This window comes from Sarcophilus harrisii, chromosome 2 (genome assembly GCF_902635505.1).
Source record: "Sarcophilus harrisii chromosome 2, mSarHar1.11, whole genome shotgun sequence".
Taxonomy (NCBI): Eukaryota; Metazoa; Chordata; class Mammalia; order Dasyuromorphia; family Dasyuridae; genus Sarcophilus; species Sarcophilus harrisii.
The window spans coordinates 416,179,634-416,201,659 of NC_045427.1; the positions used below are offsets into that span (position 1 = coordinate 416,179,634).

Consider the following 22,026-nt stretch of genomic DNA (forward strand, 5'->3'; position numbering starts at 1 on the left):
ATGATGAGAGTTTGAACTGAGTTGGGATCAGGTTCAGACAGAAGGGGATGGTTTTCTAAGGCATTGGTTAAAAATAAGTTGATGGCATGTTTGGACCTGGAGCATGAGGTGCCAATACCTCACCAATGTCAAACAGAATCTGAATCCCAATTGCCACAGGGAGCTCTTCCTCCTGAAAGTGCTATCTTTGCTCCCAAACTGAAGATCTACAAATTGGTGGAATTTATAATAGTAGAAAACATGCTAGACTCAGGGAGTTAGAAAACCCAGTTAAGTTTCTGTCCCAGCTCCAGTACCTCTTAGGAACTGTGAGACTCATGCAAGTTTCTTTTCTATGGGCCTCAGCTGCCCTGTCTCTAAAATAAATGACTATTGAATTTAATTGAACATGGCTTTTGGGCCTTAGTGATTACAAGGGTGCCTTCAATTCTGACAATCTTTGAATCAGTGGCAGAGCCCAGGTCTCCTAATTTCAAAGTATGGGCTCATTCTACCTTACTGTGAATTCTTAAAGGCAAAATCCTGTCAGATGCTTGGGTTCAGTTATGCATTCAACTAACACTGTTGAGGAAGGAGAAAGATGATAAACTAGTCAGAATCTAAAAAGAAATGGGTCCTTTAGAAGGAATGGTTATAACAAAAACCAAGGGAGTGGAGGAGGCAGGAGGAGGGGTGATGGGCAAGGTTTTATGCTGTAGAGAGGTCAAGGAGAATGAAGGCTGAGAATGGCTAAATCCAATGAATGAAAGGCCTTTCGAACTAGGTTGAAAAAATTGAAGTTAAAAGTGGGAAGGAAGTGGAGGCACCAAACAGTGTCCATTTTCTGTGAGAATTTGACAGCAAAAGAGTATATAGGACAATAGTTTGAGAGGATGGCAGGGTCAAGGGAAGAATCTTTTTTTTAACAATAAAGTAGAAATGCAAGTTTGTTGGCAGTTTTAGGAGCCAGGAGATAAGGAGAAAATAAAGATAACAGTGAGAAGAAATGAGAAAGGGGCAGGCTCCCAGAAACTAGAAGGACTGAAACGGAGAGCACAAAATATAAGTGTTAGATTGGAAACTGGAATTAGTCTCTAGTTAGCTCTTTCTCAGAGCCTAAAGCCAAAAATGAAGAGCCAGTTACAGATGTAGATGGCTGTAGGAGTGGTTAGGTGGCACAGTGGAAAGACTATCAGGAGTCAGGAAGACTTGAGTTCAAATGCTCCAGATGCTTCCCAGTTATGTAACCAAGGTAAGTCATTAAGCATCTCTGTTTGCCTTTTTTCTGAATCTCTAAAATTGGGATTAATAACGGCACCTACCTCCCAAGATTGTAGTGAGAATCAAATGAGACTAGAGTATTAGTATAGCAACTGGAGCATAGTAAGTGCTATATAAATATTCAGTATTATTATTATTATGAGGTATGTAGCACTCACTATGCTTTAATTTTCTGTCAAGGAGAAGGTAAAGTAACCTTCTAAAACTGGTGATTGTGAAGATGGCCTTAAGAAGGAAAGAAAAGACCAAGCATTTCCACTGTAAGGGGCACAAAAGTCAATCAGGGAATAAAAATAATGCAGCACAGCAGCTGTTGTCTGGAGATCAGAGAACATGAATTTGTTGTGGGTCTAGTCAGCAGAGCAGGGACTTCCTCTGGTTACATTAGCGGCTCAGGAGTTGGGGGCAAAAAGGTGGAGCCGGGGAACATAGGGCTGAGAACAGGCAGGGCCTGAAAGGCAGGAGGACAGAGGGGAAATGACTCTTAAGGTGGGGAGTCTGCACTAAATTTAGTGGAGGAAGCCACCTGAAGGCAAAAACCTGAGACTGGAGTCCTAACTCTGCTATTTCTTAGTTCTACGACAATGACAAAGAAACCTCATCTTAGTGCCTTCCTTCTCAGACTACCTCTAATTTATCCTGTCTCTATCTCGTTTGTACATTGTGGTGGTGGTGGTATGTTGTCTCTGCGCTCTTTGAGACTGACAGGAACTAGGGCTACTCCCCTTTCTTTGCACACTTGGTGACTAGTACAGGGTCTGACACATAGTAAGTGCTTAATAAATGCTCAGTGGCTAAACACTTCTTTTTTCTGAACCTTAACTTTCCTCATCTATCAAATGGGAATAATCACATTTATACCACCAAACTCACAATGTAGCTGTGATGAATGCACTTAGTAAAAAAAATGCGACAGAAATGGGAGCCACTATGTCTATTTCTAAATCCTCTCTGCTTTTTATTCGCACTCAACCAACCTTCACCCCATGGCAACCAAGCTGGGGGAGGGAAGAGAAAGCAGAGAGAAAAGAAATCCACAGATAATAAGAGAATGCTATTTTAGCCAATGATTTTTTCTTTCTCTTGCTCCCACACTTCTCCTTGTGGCCTCAGTCTAGGAGTCAGATAGACTCCCAAGTGAGTCCTGGCTCTGCCCCTGACTCACAGATCATCAGAGGTGGAAGACCTTCAAAGACCAGCAAGTGCAACTCTCATTTTACAGAAGAAAAAATTAAAAGCCCAATCATGTAATGGAATTGTCCAAAGTCACAGTGGCAAAGGTGGGTCTTCTGACACCAAATCCAGAGCTTTCTTTGCCACATTGTCACCTCACTGGTGACATTGGAAAAATCAGTCCATCAGTCACTAAACATTTATTGAGTGCCTACTAGGTGTCAGGACTGTGCTATGGGCTGAGGAAACAAAGAAGAGCCAAAAGAGTTTCTGCTTTCAGGGAGCTTACAGTTTAATGGGAGACAAATTAACAAATAGTTATGTACAAACGATCATACACACATAGGATAAATGGGAGAAGGGAGGGGGACAGTGTCAGGGAAAAGGCACTAAAATAAGAGAAGTGGTAAAGATTCTCTGCAGAAGGTAGAACTTCAGTTGAGATTTAAAGGAAGCCAGGGAAGCCTTGAAGTGAAAATGAAGAGAAATGTTCTAAGAATGGGGGACAGATGCAAAAATGCTTGGAGTGAGTTTTGCAAGGATGGATGTTGAAAACTATCTTTGCATTGCACATATTTTGAAAAATAAAATGCTATTATAAAAAATGCCTGAAGTGGGGAAACAGAAGTGTCTCATTTGAGGACCAAGGAAAGCACTTCTTTTGGAGCCTGAGCTGTCCTCTCTCTTTAAAAGTAAAGGGGATGGGACACAGTCTTGAAGAAACCAAAAGCCAGAACCCAAAGCCAAAAGTCAAAAAAGAGAATCAGGACAGCAAAGATGGATAATTATTTCAGAGCCCTACCTAGTCTAAAAAGATCAAGAAAAAGAGGGGTCAAGCTCTGGGCTTCTCTGATTGAGTGGTTAAATATCCTAATAGGCTACACAGAAAGACTTAAGTCTGACCAGTGGAAAAAGCACTGACTGACTCTGAGAATCAGTGGACCTGGGTTAATTTCCCAATTCTGATGCTTACTACATGTATGACTTTGGACAAGAATCTATCCTCTCTGGCCTTCTTTTCCTTCATTTGTAAAATTGAGGGGTGGCAGGGTGGCCAGATGGCCTTTGAGGTACCTTTCTGCTCTAGTTCTATAACCTTGTCATCTAGTTCCATGAAGATCCTACCTGGTCCTCTCTTTGGATAATAGCAAGAATACCAGGGAGTTTTCCTTTTCTATGATCTCACAATAAACTTGGGAAAGATGAGGAAATGTACTCTTCCTACTGTTTAGGTGCAGGATTGGAGGCCAAAGTCACAGAAAGGAATGGTAGCAGAGACTAGCTCCCTGGTCTCCTGACTTTTCTATTTCACAGAATATAAATGACCCTGGAAATCATCTGAGGCCCAGACTAGGGAAATGATTTGCTTAAGTAACATTAAGACATAGCTGGTAAGTGGTAGAGTTGGGGCTAGTGACCCTCAGTACTCTTCCCAAAATGAAGGCAAATGGAGGCCTGTAGTGTTTCCATCCAGAGAAGGAGAAGACACCCTGTCCACATAATTTCCTGAAGGGGCTGAGCAGCAGCCTGGACCCCCTGAAACAACGATGGGAGCCACCTATTCCCTAAAATCTAGGAATCCCTAAAATGGAGTTCTTCCATCGGTAAATGAGGACTAGAGGTCGGTCACTGACATGACCGTCTACCTTTTGATACAGAATGTCTAACCCACCTATGTTTCAGTCAAACTTCTGCCACTGACTCATTTAACCCTGGAAAAACCTCCAAACCTCCGTTTCTTCCTCTATAAAATGGACCTTCTAACCTGCTTTTAGGTAATTCGCTGGGAATCACACTGACTTAGTCTGACCGTAGAAGAGACCCTTCCTTCCCTAGGCCTCAACTTTCCCAAGAGTAAAACCACAAGGCTGGAATTTTGTTAGAGTTTTGAAATTGCTCCCACCTCTGACCCTTTGTGGATTCAAGAAAAGGGAAGTGATGTACACCAGTTATTGACTCAAAAAACTTCAGATCTGGAGGAACTTTGGGGCATTTAATCCGAACTGAAATCTCTTCCCCAACATCCTCTAGGGGTTATCCAGCCTTTAAATCAACACTTCCAAAGAAGGAAGACCCATTCCAAAAGTTCTTTTAATTCAATCTAAATTTGCTTTCCAGGAGCCTCCTCCAGAGCAGAGCCCAAATCAGACCCGGGGGCCAAAATATCTATCAAAGTTAGATCCAAGTGCGCTATCGAGGCTCATAGTGCTGAAAGTGCGGTCTGCGGAAGGGGATTATTACACCTCCAGCTAGGACTTCTAGTTCCGCAGGGAATTGCTCCCTATGGGTTTTTGGGCTTGTTTTTTTTTTTTTTTTTTTTGCTATGACAGTGAATACGAACACTAACTCTGTCCGAGTCGGGGAGAAAAGAATGCCTATTTATACAGCCTTTCAGAGCTCAAACAGGCTCTTCTTTAGACGAGGAGGTAACGCAAGCAATTACTCCAACATTTCCATGAGAAAACTGAGACGGAGAAGTTAAGGAACTTGCCTAAGGTCACACAGCGAGTTAGTGGTGGGGTCGGCACTGGCCCCCGGGTCTCCTGACTCCCCCAGTCCACTGCTCTTTCTACCGAATCGGAAATTGCATTCGGGTCGGGGCGCTCGGAGCTCCCTGCTTTCTCTGCCCGAACTCGGGCTTTCTATTTCTCCGATATTAACGACCTTCACCCCCTACCCCGGGCTTCAGGGACACAGATTGGGGGGGGGGGTAGCAATCCAAACTGCCTTCCCCGGGGAGGGGGTTCCCCCCGACCCGCGCCAGGGCCACCCGGAGCCCAAGCCTTTATGCCAAGGAGCAGGCAGAGTCCGGCGTCCCCGGGGGGCGGAGGAGGGGGTGGCCAAGGCGCTCCGGGGACCGGGCCCGGGATGAAGGAACTGTGGCTTTAAGAGCCGCGGCTCGAAGACCATGTGCTCGGCGTCAAACAAAAGCAACAAACAAAGGAGCGGGAGGCGGCGGCGGCTGCGCTCCGGACGGTTACATTTCCTCACAGATCACGGGGGAGGGGGCTCCAGGGGGAGGGGAAGAACCTCTCCCAAACTCCCCTGGCGCCCGGCGCCAGAAGCCAGGGCCATCATGGCTTACACACGTGTCCTCCCTTCTGCCGGGCTCGTGGGAAAAGAGAGGAAGAGAGAGGATGGAGTGGGATTACTCCCCCCCCGCCCCCCCCGCCATGGGACCAACTTTGACTCTCCGGCCTTACCCCCCCCTCCCCGCCCGCGACCCAAAGCGCATCTGGAATTAACCCCTAAAAGGCCAAGCCGCTGTGCCCTCTTCAGCCCCGGGGCAAGGGCTCTGGAGGACTGAAGCTCCAGGGACTGGAGGAACTGGGCAGTGGGGGGAAGTGGAGGAGCGGGCGAACTCACTCACCTGAGGAACGGAGAGGCCAAGCGAGGCGAGGCGAAGCGGCCGTTCAGCCTCCCGGCTGCAGCCCCGGGGCCGCTTCCCTTTGTTCCCGAGCCTGGACGGCTGGATCCGGCCCGAGAGCGGAACGAGGCTGGGGGTGCAGCTCGGCCCCTTTAAGAACCCCCGCCCTGCGGAACAATGTCTACCGCCCTCCCCTCACCCCCGCCCCCCCGCCCCCCCGCCGGGCTTCTTCCGGCGACTCTTTGTTTTCTCCGACGACCGCCTAGCCCCCCTTTCCCCCCCACCCCGAGCGAGCCCGGGGTTGGGGCTGGGGGGCAGCGGGCCGCGGGCCGATCCCCAGCCGGGGCCGCCGCCGCCGCCGCCTCCTGAGCCCTGTTCCGGGGTAACTGGCCCTTTAAGAACTGTCCGCCGCGGCGGCAGCGGGGGGATGGAACGAACCAAACATTTGATTCACAACATTCGGGGGCCGCGAGCGCAGCGGCGGGAGCGCGCGCCAGGGCTCGCGGGGGAGGGGAGAGGGAAGGACGCGGGAACGCGCCAGGCTCTAAGACTTCCCCTTGCAGCTCCGCCCCTCCCACTGTGTGTGTGGGAGGACTCGGGACCCCTCCCCTCCCTGAAGCACGTGATTTTTGGACTCGCCATTTTGGGCTGGGGGAGATTCTTACCCCCGCCCCCAGTCCCTCAATTTGTTCCCTTTTTCCGTTTCTTTTCCGCGGTCCACGAGCAAGCTAGGATGGGCAGCTCATTCGGTAGCTTTGAGCAACTACTTGGGTCTGGAGCTGGAAAAGGCTGGAACCTATAGGAACCATTAAATCTAACTTATTTTAGAAAATGGGGAAACTGAGGCCAAAAGATTCAAAATAGAGAAATAAATTGCTCAAGGTCACACAAGTCATTGTGGAGTGTTAGGATTTAATTCAACTCATCAAATATTCTAAAGCACCTTCTGCTTGTATTTAAGGACATATTCCAATAAAAAAAATCAAAGTTTTGCCAGAAAGGTCCCGTGAGAGGGGAAGGAGATCAACCATTTGGGGCTGGAGAAATCATGGGGTGGGAGATTAAATTGCGGCATCCTTTTGTTTCCGGTCCTCATTGTGCAGCTCCCCTCCCCCAACAAGTTTCTTTCATAACCCCCATGGCTAAAAGGAAGGGCACTGAAGGAATTCCAGTACCTCTGGTTTAATAGAGTTGGAGGAGACCTCCGAGCACCTAGTGAAACCTTTCATTTTACAAGGAAAAATGCCCCAAATCCTTGACAACCATATGAACCCACCACCTCTGACTCCAGAACCACTTCAAGTGCTTCAGAAAGATTACTTATTACCTGGGCAAGTCACTTTGGATATATCCTCGTGCATAAAATGAGCAGTATAGATTATGTGATTTCTGAGGCTCTTCCAAGATATAAAAAGGTCAAGTCCCTGATTCTACCATGTAACTTCTAGAGCTCCTTCCAGCTACAACAACCTATAGTTATTTAAGACTTACCCGTTCTTGCCCCACAACTCTCCTGTGGCGGGCAATATCTATGCACCTTTTACAAAGGAAACAGGCTCATAAGAGAACTATGCTAAAGGGTCACAGTATGTGTCTAAATGGATTCCTAGGACCTTGAATTAGGACAAATCTTACACTGATCTCATCCAAAATGAGGATGTAACCAAAGAACGGACAGGGTTTTCTCTTAGTTAGCCAGACACCGGATCTCAGTAGGACCCAGGTGCTGCCCATTAGGGAGTGGAAACTCCAAAAGCCAAGTGGCCTGGAAGGGCCATTTCTAGCGATGACGTCACTTTGGGCTTCGCTGCACCGCGATGACGTCAGGTTCCCCAACCCAGAGTTACTTCTCCACCGCTTAGTGTTTACAGAGGAGCCCCTTTAAGAAAGAGAACCTGGGGCGCGGCCAATGAGAGCTTCAGGATGCAAATTAGTTAACGTCTACCTAGTGAGGATTGGCTGTACCGAGGATTAGGTCACAATCCCTTCTTCCCTCTTCTTTCCCTCCTCCCCCTCCCGCGGGTTTATAGTGGGCGAACCCAATTGCGAAGAGGAGGAGCCGAGAAAACTTTGCTGATGCCCGGGCAGAGGCGCGGGGGACTGTCCCCAGCGCCCAGCTCCGCTCCGGAAAGTGTGCTCGCTCCGCTCCTCCCCTCCGGGGCTCCGGCCCGAAGCCTTCCCCTGCGGGTGGAGCTTCCGTGCACCTGGTGCGGTCACTCGTGAAAGATACCTTAGAGACGGTCTAATCCAAGCCACTAATTGAGACCAAAAAAGAGAAAAGAAACCGAAGTCCAAGGAGAACGCGGCTCGCCCGGGGTTACCGAGCAGTTGGGTGGCAGACGGGCTGAAATGCAGCGATCCTAAATGCCCGTCTGACCTGTCCAGGGGCCCTCTCTGGGAAGTGAAGCTGGCCTGTAGACAGAAGCCTTGCCCTCGCCCCAGTTCCCAGAGCATATGGAGGAGCATGAAGCTTTCAGAGAACACCCCTCCCCCCCTCTTGCACCTGCCAGCTCTACTCTTAGCTTCCCAAGCCATAATTGGTGAAAGAAAACTGCCCCAACAGTGCTCCGGCTTGGCCCAGCCCAGTCTCCTCCATCCTCACTTTAGAGACAATGGATCAGGAGTCTTGAATATCACTAACCTTGGAATAAGTCATTTCCCTTCCCTGAGGCAAACTTTTTTCTCTTGACAAAAGAGAGGGGTTGGACTATAGAGGATCCCCAGTCTCTAGACATTTTATGTCCGAAGGTCCCTCTCACTTTCGATATTCTATGTTCTGCGGCTCCTCAGACTTCTGACTTGCAGTGTTCTAGGTTCTGTGGTCCCTTCCAAGTCCCACTTTTCTATATTCTAAGATCTGAAGTTTTTTTCTTATTCTATCTACCTCTGATATTCTAAGTCCCACTCAAACTGGCTTCCTCCACAGAATCTGGACCCACCTACATTACTGATCCGTTACTTCTGCAAATCTTAAAGGACTAAGTCTAGCCCGTAATTTCATTGGCATGTCAAACTCTCTTCACCAATGCAGATCCAACACCTTCTAGTCTTCGATTTAGAATAAGTTGCCTAGAGAGCATTGAAAGATTAACTGACTTTGCCCAAGGTGTCACAACCTGGATGTGTCAGAGTTGGGACATGAACTGACCAGCATCTTTGGTTCAAGACCTCTTTTCCTTATTGCCTTTCTACATGTATATATTTCAGATGTGTGCTTCAATCACCATTTTTCCTATAACTCTGCCTAGTCTACATAAAATCTGTACTCTGTTATTTAAGTTTCCATAATCTTCCCCTTTCCTACCTACCAGCCTCGATTTTGCTTCTTTCTAAATTGTACTCCAGGGACCCTGGAAGTGAGGGGCTGGACTCATTGCATTCTAAGAGCCCTTCCAATCAAAGATTGGGGGAACTGGAAGGCAGCTCAGCTGACAGGATTCAGAGAAAGGATGCATGACTGGATCTGATCTCACAGCCAACACTACTGCTTGCTCCCACACTAGTATATGCTGTGTGGGAGTACCTGAACAGCTAAGCTTTGAGTCCTAATTGAGGACAGACACCCAGGAATAGCCACCTGATGATGATATGATAGGTATGGTACAAGGGAAAAGGGAAACCACCCTACTGAGCCTCCCAATCTTTTCTATTCTCTCCTGTAGTCATGCCAAGTCATACAGCCTGGTTTACCATACGTCTTGTATGTTTCTAATATGTATGTTCTAACATTCTCAATATAAAGACTAGGCCATCCTTGTCCATCTTGTGGCTATATTACCCATTTCCTGCCTCCTTAAATTTGTGTGCCTGATATCATCCTCCAATTTCCTCCCTAAATACTCCTATAGGATTGAGAGATATGGAAGGAACTTCCCTTTGTAGCACCTAGGAGTGCAAGATCTCCAGGTGGGAGATACCATGGAGATTATTCAGTATATTTTTTCATTTCACAATATTGGGAATTCGGGACCAATCAGGCTAGGATTTAAATATCCAGCCAACACTTATTTTATAGATGAGGCAGGTCTAGATAAGGAAGGGAAATGATCTGTCCTCTACTCCCGGATCCTCCATAGTGCCAGGTTTGAGAGCTTCATAAATACTTAGAGAGTTCCAGTGTATCTCTGGTACTTTTTTATATGCTAAAAGTCCCTTCCAAGTTTAATATTCTACACTGTATTCTAAGATTTCTTCCAGCTCTGATATTTCACATTCTATGTTTTAAAGCCCCTACCAGCTCTAACATCCCCTAAGTTATGACTTGATACTTGCTTCCCCTATTCTGACCTCAGACCAGTTTCACTGGCTGCAATCTAGGATCTCATTGGAACTCACTTTATTACCAGAGTGCATCATCACCCACCTTAAATACAAAGAGAAACCTAATGTTACCTGGTATTCAGGAAGAGCTAGATATTCCAGAGAGACTATCGTCCTATTCACTGTATGAGTTTATTTTTTGGTGGTGGGTGGGGAGAGGAAGGAAGGGTGCAGAGGGAGGTTGTTGGAAGGAGCTAGTCTCCAGCAAGTGAACCTCTGTGCAAGGACAGGAAGTCTGAGTGCTTGCAGAGGCCAGCAGCAAGCTCGATTTCCTGCTTTTGAACCACATCTGCTCAGCATCCTCTCCTCCAAAAGGCAGCTCACAGTCAGGGTAGGGATTGGGGGCGGTCACCTCTCCAGCAGCATCCACTCCACTGGACTCACAAAACATCTTTCCTCCAGGGCTCCTCCCTCCACACAGGCAATTTACTTTTCATTTTCTCACCAAGGGAGCTGCTGCCTAGGGAAGTTAAGTAACTGGCAGAATTCATACAGCACACACTGGCCAGGAGTAGTTGTCCTGGAGATAACAAATATAAAACACTCTCCAAACCTTAAAGTACTATATAAATGCTAGTTGTTGTCTCCTGGAGAGCTCAGACTGTACTCAAAGGAGAGGTTAGGAAAGCATGTCTTATGAGTATCTTTTGAGAGATCTGGAAAGATTTAGCCTGAGAAAAGGAAGACTGAGGGGAGATGTGATTACTTCCTTCAGGAATTTGAAGGGCTATCACTGGAAAAGAGAAATTAAGCTTGTTCCACTAAGGTAAAACTAGGAACAACAAAAAGAAAAAAAAAGTTATCTTGGCTGACTTTGGCTCAAAATAAGGAACAACATTTTAACATCGGAGCTGTGCAAATATGGAATGGCTTGCCTAAGGAGCTAGTGAGTTTCTTAAAACAGGAAGCTGGAAGACCCCTTGATAGGAATGTTATAAAAGACGTTTTTCTTTATGTATGGACCCTTCCAATTTAGATTCTGTGGCATTCCATAGGGAGTGTATGCTTGTTGGGTGGTGATAGCAGAAGGTGGCTGGGGAAACCCTGCTCTAGAGTTTAGGACCTTCTCTTCCAAGGTACATCAACTGAAAGGTAGCTAGAGGTGGAGAAAGGGGGAAAGAGGTGAATGCAGAGAGCATTCCAGGAATAGGAAGTGCTTTTACAAAGCTGAGAAGGCAACAGAATACCCTGAAGGAGCAACAGCTAATGGTTACACATACAAAGACACAATCACAAACAAGGGAATATATGTGATATACACAAAAAGAATAAAAAGTTATTTTTGAGAGGGGTACTAATACATGAGGAAAATCAGAAAAGACTTCCTGAAGGAAGTAATGTTTGAAATTCGCTTTAAAAAGGAAGCTAGTGGTTCCAATGAAGGACTAGCTTTTGAAGTTCTCCACAATCTGCTGCTAACCCTATCTTTCCATTCTTATCTCATCTTCTGTTCAAGTCAAACCAATGGGCTCAGCCCATTTTCACAACATATCCTGCAGCTTAAGCCAACCTCCTAAATGACTATTTGTTTCCCTGTGAATATGATATATCTACCCATCAGAATGTAAACTCTGAGGGCAGAATCTCTTTTGTTTTTGTATCTTCTGTGAACACAGTGGGTGCCCTGCATAGTAGAAGCTTCATAAATGTTTATCAGTCGGTTGTGTCTGTGCTCCAGAGGAGGCTCTCCTGAAACTGGGTAGTTTTGGATGTTTCTTCCAAATGACTTTTTGCCTATTTGTTGTACAATCATTCTTAAAGGACCATAAGTTTTAGTGCTGGATAGGATTTTAGAAGTTGTCTATTCCATTTTTTAACTGAAAACCTCCAGTGGCAGAAAGCTCATTACTTTTCAAGACAGTCCATTTCATTATTGGATAGCTCAGATTGTTGAGAATTTCTTCCTTACTCATGTTGCTCCTGGGGTGTCTAAGTCTTCTTTGTAGATCCCATGTAGGTTGGTGACACTACCTTTTCTTTCTTCCCTTCAGTGCTTTTAGGGAATGTTAAGAAAACATAGCACTTTATGGGGAGAAAAAGATGAGGCACAGGAAAAATCCTGACTTTGAAGTCAAATGATATGGGTTGAACTCTAGCTCAGCTACTTATTAGCCATATGAACTGGGTAAGTCATATTTCTTTGGTGCTATTTCTTCATCCTTATCTCATTTCTGCCTGAAGTTAAATTTGTCCTTGTTTCAAAGTATCACTTCTGCCTACAAGCTCATAGATAGTGTTCAAAAGGTATCTGCCAAAACTGATTATATCTCTAAGGGTAATAGTGAGACCATGGGGACTGTCTGCTCCAGGGAAAGGGATACAATGAATCCTTATGGATCATTTATCCCAGGAGTGGAAAGATGGTGGCCCTTTGGGGATTGTCTATCCCAAGAGAAAATTTCTGACATACTCTATTCAAGGAAGAGGACTGCAGTGCACTCTTAGAAAAAGTGTTTCTCTGAGAAGAGGAAGAGTGGGTCTTCAGGGACCATCTGTCTCAAAGTGGACAGATAGCTTTTTGAGATCTATCTACTCCAGAATAAAATAGTGGGCCATTATGAATAACCACTCTGCTCCAAAGAAATCCCAAGAATACCACCGAGCCCTTATTTGACCTGTGGGGAGTGTGGCTGACTCCCCCCTACATTTTAAGGCATCGAAATTAGAGTTGGAAGGGTTCTTGGGTGAGATTAACTAATCCAAGAATTAATGAGTAGTACAGCTACAATTTGTACCCAGATCCTCTGACTCCCGATTCACCCACCAAGCAACCTCTCTATAATTCATAGGAGACCTTGTTCCCACAGCTCAAAACCCCTCCTGAGACTCAGTAAGGACCTTAGGTTAAAACCGATCTGTCACAGCCTATGGTTTTCAGTAATGTCTCCCACTCTTCTCCCCATGCAGGGCTCTTGGGCACAGAATTCCTGAAAGGACATCCAGTTTCTACGGAATGAGGCGCAATGGTCTCTTAAGCACCCCCCTGGCCGGCGCTATTATCAGGAGAATTTTCCTCCGACACCCGCCTCTCTGTGATTTCCCATTGCTCCGAGTCCTCCCCGCGGAAGATGGGAGAGAACGTAGAAGAGCAGGAATAAAGCAGGTCCCTTCCTCAGCCGCCCCGCCACAAGGTTTCCCCCGAGCATCGTCTCTATTTTACAGAAGCGGCATCTGAGACCAGGCTCGGTTAGGAGAATACCCGGACCCCCAAATCAGCGGAGTCTTTACTCGGAGTTCAAGTTTCTTTCCGCCACCACCGGGAAAGTTTGGGGCTGGGGGAAAGGGGCCAGTTAGCCGGGAGAGCGCTCAGCCCGAGACCGCCCAGCAGCGTCCAGAGCTCTCTCAGCGTAGTCCAAGTTTCTCATAGCGGAGCGCGCAGTTAGGAGCGGCGCATGCTGGGACTTGTAGTTCTGGGAATAGTGGAGTTGGTGGGAGGCACGCCTCCTTTGCCAAGCTCTGTTGTCCCGGCTCGGGCTGCAGCAAGTGGTCTCGCGGGGAGGCCAGAGGCTGCGAGGCCGCGGGTAAGGGAAAGCGTCCTGAGGCAGGAAGGAGGAGGAGGGGCGGACTCGGAAATCCGAGCTCCCAGCAGAGCTTCCTCACTCAGCTCAACTGGGGAAGTTCGCATCCGGCCTGAGCGCCCGGACAACGCAACCCGTCCGGCGCTCAACTTAGGCAGCGCTTTGTACGGAAAAGGGCACAGGATTTGCAGTCAGAAGGCCACGGTTCGAATCCTAGCTCTGCTCCTTACTTTGCGTGACCTTGGGCAAGTCATTTAACTGTGCCTTAGTTTGCGTATGTATAAATGAGGACACGGGACTACAGGGTTCCTAAGAGGTGTTCCGGCTCTCAACCCCAGAGTCCGCAGCCCGGTGAGGGGGCTCAGATGCGGGAGTACAGCGAAGGGGGCGGCGCTACGGCGACGAATGGGAGGCCGATCCCCTCCCCCGCCCCAGAGAAAGGGAGACCCAGCTGTCTTCCTGTCCCCCAAGGCGAAGCTCCCAGACTGAGCTTGAGTCTCCCCCGGCCACCGATCGAAAGGGACCGCACCCACAGGCTCAGTGGAGATGTCCTGCTGGGGGCCCCAACGGCACCAGAGCCCTTGAAGGGCTCAGCATCCCTTCTTATGCCTGGGGGCACGGGGATACAGCACGCTCCCTCCCCTTGCTCCTTACGTAACCATCCATCCTATCTGTCTGGTAGTCCCCGGAGCCTTTCAGCGGGCCCTGCTTTTAGCTAACTTCTCTTCCGTCCCCCAGCAACGAACCCCTCTGCCGCTGGCGTCCCCAGAGCAGAGCTGAGCTGACCCCCATCCCCCAATCCTCGGTCACCGGCAGCTCCCTCCGCCTCCACGCCTTCCCAGCCTGGGGCCCGAAGATCAAGCGGCCACTCCCCCTCCCCGCTGACCCGTCGACCTCGTGGGTCCAGGACCCCGGGACTTAGCCCTCCTCCCTCAGCTCTTTGCCTCCTGCAGCACCCCAGGGCTCAACCCCCTCTCATTCATGGTCCTGGAGTCTGGGTGGGTGAGGGCGCCTGCTGGAGACCCAGCTACTGAAGTGAGAGACAGTGGGACTGCCACCATCCCTTCCTTCTTCCTTCTCGGGGCCAGAGGAGTCAGCCGGTCCTGGAGTACGGGTTCACCGGGTTCCCAGAGCTGCAGCTCCCGGGGCGTACGGGGTAGGGTCCGGGCTCAGCACTCCCCGCCCTCCCCCCTCCCCTCCTGGAACACCGAGGCCAGATTCGGGCGCCTTACCTGCTTCGGCAGCGGGCTCCAGCTGCACGGATCCTCCGGTCCCCAGTGCGTCCTTCGGTCTCTGTGCTCGCGGCCGCAGCGTCCCCGAGTCCCGGTTACTCTCTGGCCCGCGCGCCACCGCGCGCTCAGCCTCTCGTCATGTTGCCTCGGCAGCCCTGTTGCCAGCGGGCCCCCCCCCCCCCCCTCCCCAGCAGCCCGCTACCTGCCTCCCTCCCCCCCCTCCGGCCGCCGCCTAGTGGAACGGTCCGCGGACCTCACCATCTGCTCCTAGAAGCGCGGGGCCCCGGCTCCTGCTGCGCAGCCCCCTCAATCCCACCCCGTGCTCCCTACAGAGTGGAATGGTCTGTGGGCCTCACCATCTGCGCCCCCTGGGAGAGGAGGTGGGGCAGAAGAGGTCAAAAAGATGTAACTCCTGTTCTACTGCAAACCGCTACCGAGTCTCACTCCCTCGGCCCCAAGCCTGCCTGGATACAGCTGTAGAGGTCCACCCCAAGGGGGCTGGGCTGAGCTGGGGAAAGGGCAAGTGCCAAGGGCATCGGTGTACTGCCAGCGATGGGGGCTGGGCAGGACGAAATAGGGGGCATTGGGAATCTGCTTTAGAAGCAAAGGAGGCCCAGCACCCTCAGGAACACGTTTTACATTTCAGAGCTAGCACTTATCTCTGCACACCTTAAATCGGGTCAAGGCTGGCCAGTGTGGCCAGGCATTGAGTAAGATCAAGTGTGGCTAGAGCAAGCAATCAGTAGAGGAAGACATTACCCGGCCAAAGGATTCAGAATTGGAAGGAATCTTAGAAATTATGTAACTGCTCGCTTTAAAGATGAGAAAATGAGCTCAGAGAGATACTTTAATTTGCTCAGAGGCACACAGCAAGTTAGTGGAAGTTTGGATTTGGACGAGTCTTTTGACCTCAAATCCAGGGCCGTATTTTAGGAAGCACCTAGAACTGTATCCTTTACTTTCCCTGCTTACCCCAGAAGAAGGCAAAGAACCCAGCCACTTCTTTCAAGTGAGCAATGCAAGAGCTTTAGAGTTTTCTCCCCTCCGCAGCTCTGCTTGTTTCCAACTTAGGCGCTGGCCCTCGGTAGGGCCAGTACTCAGCTCCCATCTTCCTTCCGCCCTTCTCAAGGGCAAGCTGGGTCCTTAGACAAGCCCTGCATTTGAGAAACCAGATAAAAGCCTACATTGGGCGGGAGAGTCTTCAGGTAGCACCCGGCCGTGGATAACCAAGAGAGGGTGTGGCCCTTCCCTTTCAGCAGTATCTCGCAGGGGGTGGGATGAGCCGAGAGAGTCACCCGTCCCCAAGAACCTCTGCGGCCCAGAACTACAACTTTTAGCGAGCTTTCGGTTCCTCTCTCTCTTTGTCTCTCGGTCTCTGTCTCTGACTCTCTCGTTCCCTCCTTTCCCCCTTCTCCCTCCTCCTCTTCCCCCGCCCCCTTCCTTATCTCCCCATTCTTTCTTTCCTGGTCCCTCTTCTTCCATCCTCCCCCTCTGTCTTTGTCTCTCTGCCTCTCTGTTTCGTCTCTCCCTCTCCCCTGCTTCACTTTGCCCTATGGCCCTTCTCTAATACCCCAGCCCTGCTACCGCCGGCCCATTGCACACCGGGAAATGTAGTGCCCGCAGAAAAGTTTGCAATTTAACGCTTCAAGGGACTTTAAAATAGATCTAGTTACATTCTCTTACTTTATAGGTGAGCATATTGAGGTCCCTGGGAAAGGGGAAGTGATTTGAACGCAGCGACACAGAATTACAGAATCTCAGAGATGGAACTGTGCAAGATGTCTAACTACTAAGTAGTCCTGACAGGTCTTCCAGCTATTCCGGAACCCTCTGGTTCCGCAAGCGGCCCATTCCACTTTTTGGTAGGCTCTAATCAAAGGAGGCGTTCCTTCCGTGGAGCCCATGGAGACTTTCCGAAAAACTTACATCCATTGTTCCTACTTCAATTCAGTTTAATAACTGTTATTTACAAACACCGTGCAAGACAAAAACAAAGCAATGCTCTTTCCTCAGTTTATTTTACTTGGGGGATACGACAATATACACAGGTAATTCGACACCAGAGAGAGCGTTAACAACTTGGGACGGAGGGCGGATCTCGGAAAGCTTCCTGGAAGAGCTAGCTCTTCAAACTTCAGGGAAGACGATTTTGCTAAGAATTGTAGGTGATAATGTGAATTCCAGTATGCAGGACCCCTTGGAAGAAAGTGCAAGGGCAGAAATTGGAATGTGGGCATTTGAAGCCGCAGGTATTCCATTCGATAGGAATTAAGAGCGGGTGACTGGGAACAAAGTGAAATAAGGCTGCAAAGGTAGATTAGGGCCGGATTGTGGAGAGCTTTAAAAGTCCGGCTGAAGAGTTTGCTTCATGGGAGTCTACTGAAAGTATTTGAATAGATTTATTTCTGCGCTACGGGGCCACGCAGAATTGGTTCAGTACCTTTCTCTTGCAGTTCTTGAAATATTTAAAGCCAGCAATCAAGAGTGAATGAATAAATGAATAAGCATTTATTAAGTGCTTACTATGGTGCAAACACCACACTGAGGAGGGGGGAAAAATAAAAGGTTCCTGATCTTGCAGTCTTTTTTTTTCCAAGTTGAGAAATTTAAGTTTTTTTCCAATAAAAGTTAGTAAGTAAACAGTTCTTGCCTTTCAGTTTTAAATTGACATTAAAGAGTACTTTGAAATGATGATTCCCACATATATACCACTTTTAATCAGACTCAAGAAATCACAAATTGCAGAATATTTATTCTCTTGGTAATTTAAAAATAATCATCATTGAAAGCTCAGAAAACCAATCACAAAAAATTGAAGGGATCATTTGCTTTAAAAAATACAAAGCTTGCAATCTTACAGCAAGAAAAACACATATATGCAGCTGTATCTGATTAGTCACTACATAGAATTACTAAACATTTAAAATATAACAACGTCAAATATGTGTTTTAAATTCTCTTTTTACTAGGTTGTTAGAAAGCAAGTTGTTGCATCAATTATCTAGTGTCTCAGCATAAAGATTTTGCTTCTAAGCACTTTTCATGTATGCTGGTTCAAATAATATTGTTGATGTTCAATTGTTTCTTCCTGGCCTTGTTTGGAGTTTTTGTGGGAAAGATAGTGGAATAGCTTGCCATTTCATTTTACAGATAAGGAACTAAACTAGGTTAAATGACTTATTCAAGGTCACATAGCCAATAATTATCTGAGGCAAGATTTGAACTCATGAAGATGAGTCTTTATCTCATTTCAAGCCTAGTGCCCTATTCAATACTTTGATGCCCTATGGTTTAAGAACACATAGTACCTAGCTAAGTCAAAGAAATGGAGCCACACGACTCTAAAGCATCAAAGCTCATAGGCTTAGCTAGGAACAGAGAAGTCACCATACTTTTGCTACAAAGTTGAAAAGTGTAAAACTTATTTTGTGAGAATAAGGGATTCTGTCTTAGAAATCAGTACAAGTAGAATGGATACAAGATCTAAATGGGATACTGTGATTCACATGGAAGCTAGGCTCCCAGATCTCCCACCACTATTTTTCTTTGTTATGGGTTGGGTTCTTTTGTCCTCCTACCCTTGGAACTCTTCCCTCTTAAAAAAAAGGCACAGAATTCTCAAGAATCTCAAGGATCAAGTTTCTAACCAGTTATTCTGATTGAAAGTTAAGGCAATTATAATTAAGATGAGCAAAGAAGACAGAAACATGGATTGAGCTGTTATAAATTTGGGGCATCAGGAAAGAAAATCAGTACTTCAGGGCCAGCTAGGTGGCACAGTGGATAGAGCATCAGCCCTGAAGTCAGGAAGACCTGAATTCAAATTTGATTTTAGCCACTTCCTGAATGTGTGACCGTAGGCAAGTCACTTAACCCCAACTGCCTCAGGGAAAAAAAAAATTCAATATTTCCCATCATGCCCCTAGCTAGGAGGCCTTATCTGGTATTGTAAGGATTATAGCATCAAAGGCTACAGGGAGTAAGTGACTCAGTGCTGGGGCTAAGGTTAGTACTTGCCCAGTCAGGATATTAGGAAAATACACTCATCCTTTCTAAATTCCCTTGAAGAGTGCTCATACATTGGGAGTGGCCAAACAACTAGATTTATATGAAAATAATGGTATGCTTTAAGAAAATATGAAAAGGATGGTTTCAGAGAAACCTGGGAAGACTTATATGAACTGATTCAGTGTGAAGTGAGCAGAGCCATAGAACAATTTATATAATAATGACAGCATTGTAAAGATTAAACATTTTGAAAGGCTTAAGAACTCTGATCAATGTGATCAACAACCATGATTTCAGAAGACTTATAGCATGTAACCATGCTACCCACTTCCTGTTGGACTTGGGCTATAGAATGGGACAATTTTTTTTTTTTTTTGGACATGGTCAATATTTAGAATTTGGTTTGCTTGACTATGAATATTTGTTATAGGGATTCTTTTTAATTGAAGGAAGAGGTGAGAGATATAAAAATAGATTTTTTTTATTAATTGAAAAAATAAAATTCAGAAGGAGGCTTTAAAAGACTATGCACTTTTTTTCTAAATTTTAAAAAATTACAATTTGAATTAATACAATGCTTTGAAGTTGATGAAACTTTCTTTATGATAAGATTGTGAAGTAGGTAATACAGGTATTACATAGCTTACATTATAATGGGGGAACAACATATATGGAGAGTGATGGATAGAGAGAAGTATTTTTTCTTTGAAAGTTACTAGGATGGTAAATGGAACTATAGCCTACTAGCTTGACACATTATTTCCAGTAAAAATAAGTGAATGAAAAAAGTATTTATTAAATACATATAATATAATATAAAAATGCATATACTCTACTAAGCTAAATACAAAAGCAAACAGACCTTGCCTTGCCTTTAAAGAGCTTACATTCTAATGGGGGAGACTTCATATATTGTATAAGGAAATGGTGACCAGAGAAAGGAAGTTATAGGTATCCACCCATATAGAGTAGGTTGACCCACATCACCCAGGGCATTAGTAGTGTTAATTTTATTAAGGTTCCAGACTTGCTTCAGACAAAGGGGAAGGCAGGAAGTGAAATTAAATTTGGATTTCCTGAAATAGTGGGCCAGTAATTCCAATAGACTTGTTATGGAGAGAGCCATCTGCATCCAGAAAAGAGGGCTGGAATGTGGATCACAACATAGTATTTTCATCATTTTTATTGCTGTTCGCTTACTTTTTTTTCCTTTCTCATTTTTCCCTTTTTTATCTGATTTTTCTTGTGCAGCATGATAAATGTGTAAATATTGTTAGAAGAATTGCACATGTTTAACCTATGTTGAATTACTTGCTATGTTATTAAAAAGAAAGAAAGAAAGAAATAGTGGGCCAGGAGAGTCAGTCACTAATTAAGATGGCTAGGCCCATTTTATGATGGTTTCAGAACTAAAAAGGAATGGGAAGAGAAAAGAGCAGGAGTTCTAATCATGATGAGATAATTGGTAAGAAGGTAATGGACAAGATCATGTTCCCCTCTGCCTCTCAACCCAAATCTCTCCCAGAATTCTCAGTTTTTTCAAAGTATCCTATGGTATTATAGTCTTCAGTTTCCTCCTATCATAGTTACTCTTCTGGGTCATATGACTCTAAAATCAGTGTATTGCTCTAGGATATCCTGAGAATATTTCTATAGTGCCAGAGACAGAAGTGTTTATTATCAAACGTTGTCAGTGTTTGGCTCTCAGGAATCCACATTGGGTGGATGTCTCTGGGTTTCTTTTACAGTGTTTGACTTCAAACCCCACTCCCTTGGGGTGTCCTACTCTGATCAAGGCTACAAAATTGTGTCTCAAGACTGAAGCTTGATGTTGAGAGTAAAGACAGTGTGGGAACTTGGCCTTGGGAATCAGGAGACCCAGTATTTTACTCCAAGGTGTCTAATTCAAAAAGAAACAAGGTCATTACAGCATACAAAAGGATCCCTACAAGGTGACTTAGTTTTAAAATATAATGTTATCTGTGTTTTATGGTATATTTATTTTGTTAAATACCGACCCATTACATTTTAATCTGGTTCAGGCCATACTGGAAGTGATATGGGTGACTAGAAGATCTCAGTTTATCCAACTTTTTTTTTTTTTTAATACTCTCTAGTGGTTTTTTTTTTTTTTTTTTTTTTTTAATTAAAGATCATGATTAGAACTCCTGCTCTTTTCTCTTCCCATTCCTTTTTAGTTCTGCATGGGTAATTTTTCAATATTGACCCTTGCAAAAATCTTCTGTTCCAAAATTTCCCCTCCTTCCCCCTCCCCCCTCCCCTAGATGACAGATAATCCAATATATGTTAAATATGTTAAAAATATGTTAGGGGCAGCTAGGCAGTGTAGTGGATAGAGCACCAGCCCTGAAGTCAAGAGGACCTGAGTTCGAATCTGACCTCAGACATTTAACACTTCCTAGCTATGTGATCCTGAGCAAGTCATTTAACCCCAATGGCCTCAGCAAAAAATAAATAAAATAAAATATAGGTTAAATCCAATCTATGTATACAGTTATACAGTTATCTTGCTGCACAAGAAAAATCGGACCAAGAAGGAAAAAACAACTGAGAAAGAAAACAAAATTCCAGCAAACAACAACAAAAAGGGTGAAAATGCTATGTTGTGGTCCATACTCAGTACCCATGGTTCTCTCTCTGGATGTAGATGGCTCTCTCTTCATCACTGAACTGGTTTGAATCATCTCATTGTTGAAGAAAGCCATCATTTAGTCTTGTTGCCATGTATAATGATCTCCTGGTCCTGCTCATTTCACTCAGCATCAGTTCCTGTAATTCTCTCCAGGCCTCTCTGAAATCATTCTGCTGATTGTTTCTTACAGAACAATTATATTCCACATCAGTTTCTATATCAGGAGAATGACAGACTACTGGGTTTGACTAGAGGAAAGTTTAATATCATCTAAATACAACCACTTCATTTTATCAAGGTCTCCTGACTTCCAAACTGTTGCTTTTTCTATTTACCATATTCCCTTCTTACTTTTCCCCCATCCCTTAATTTTCTCATCTATAAAATGGAGACAGAAAACAGAGGACTTACCAGACTTTAGAACTCATCATTTGAGTTCAATGTGTTAGGTCCTATCAATTGACCTTTTAACGGAGTTGGTGACAGATGCGTTCA

The 22,026-nt window shown here is 46.0% G+C and overlaps 1 protein-coding gene across 3 annotated transcripts in view; it reads right to left on the minus strand.

The window, feature by feature from the left end:
* The window catches only part of RNF44 (ring finger protein 44), a 31,965-nt gene extending 16,893 nt beyond the window's left edge, over positions 1 to 15,072 (minus strand). For 2 of the 3 annotated variants that reach the window (XM_031953729.1, XM_031953727.1), the window contains exon 1: positions 14,871 to 15,072. The gene's annotated coding sequence lies outside the window, so the exon portion shown is untranslated. Of the gene's footprint in view, positions 1 to 5,803; positions 6,309 to 14,870 lie in introns of those variants that run through there. The other variant, XM_031953728.1, reaches the window with a different exon arrangement.
* Positions 15,073 to 22,026: the final 6,954 nt, after the last annotated feature.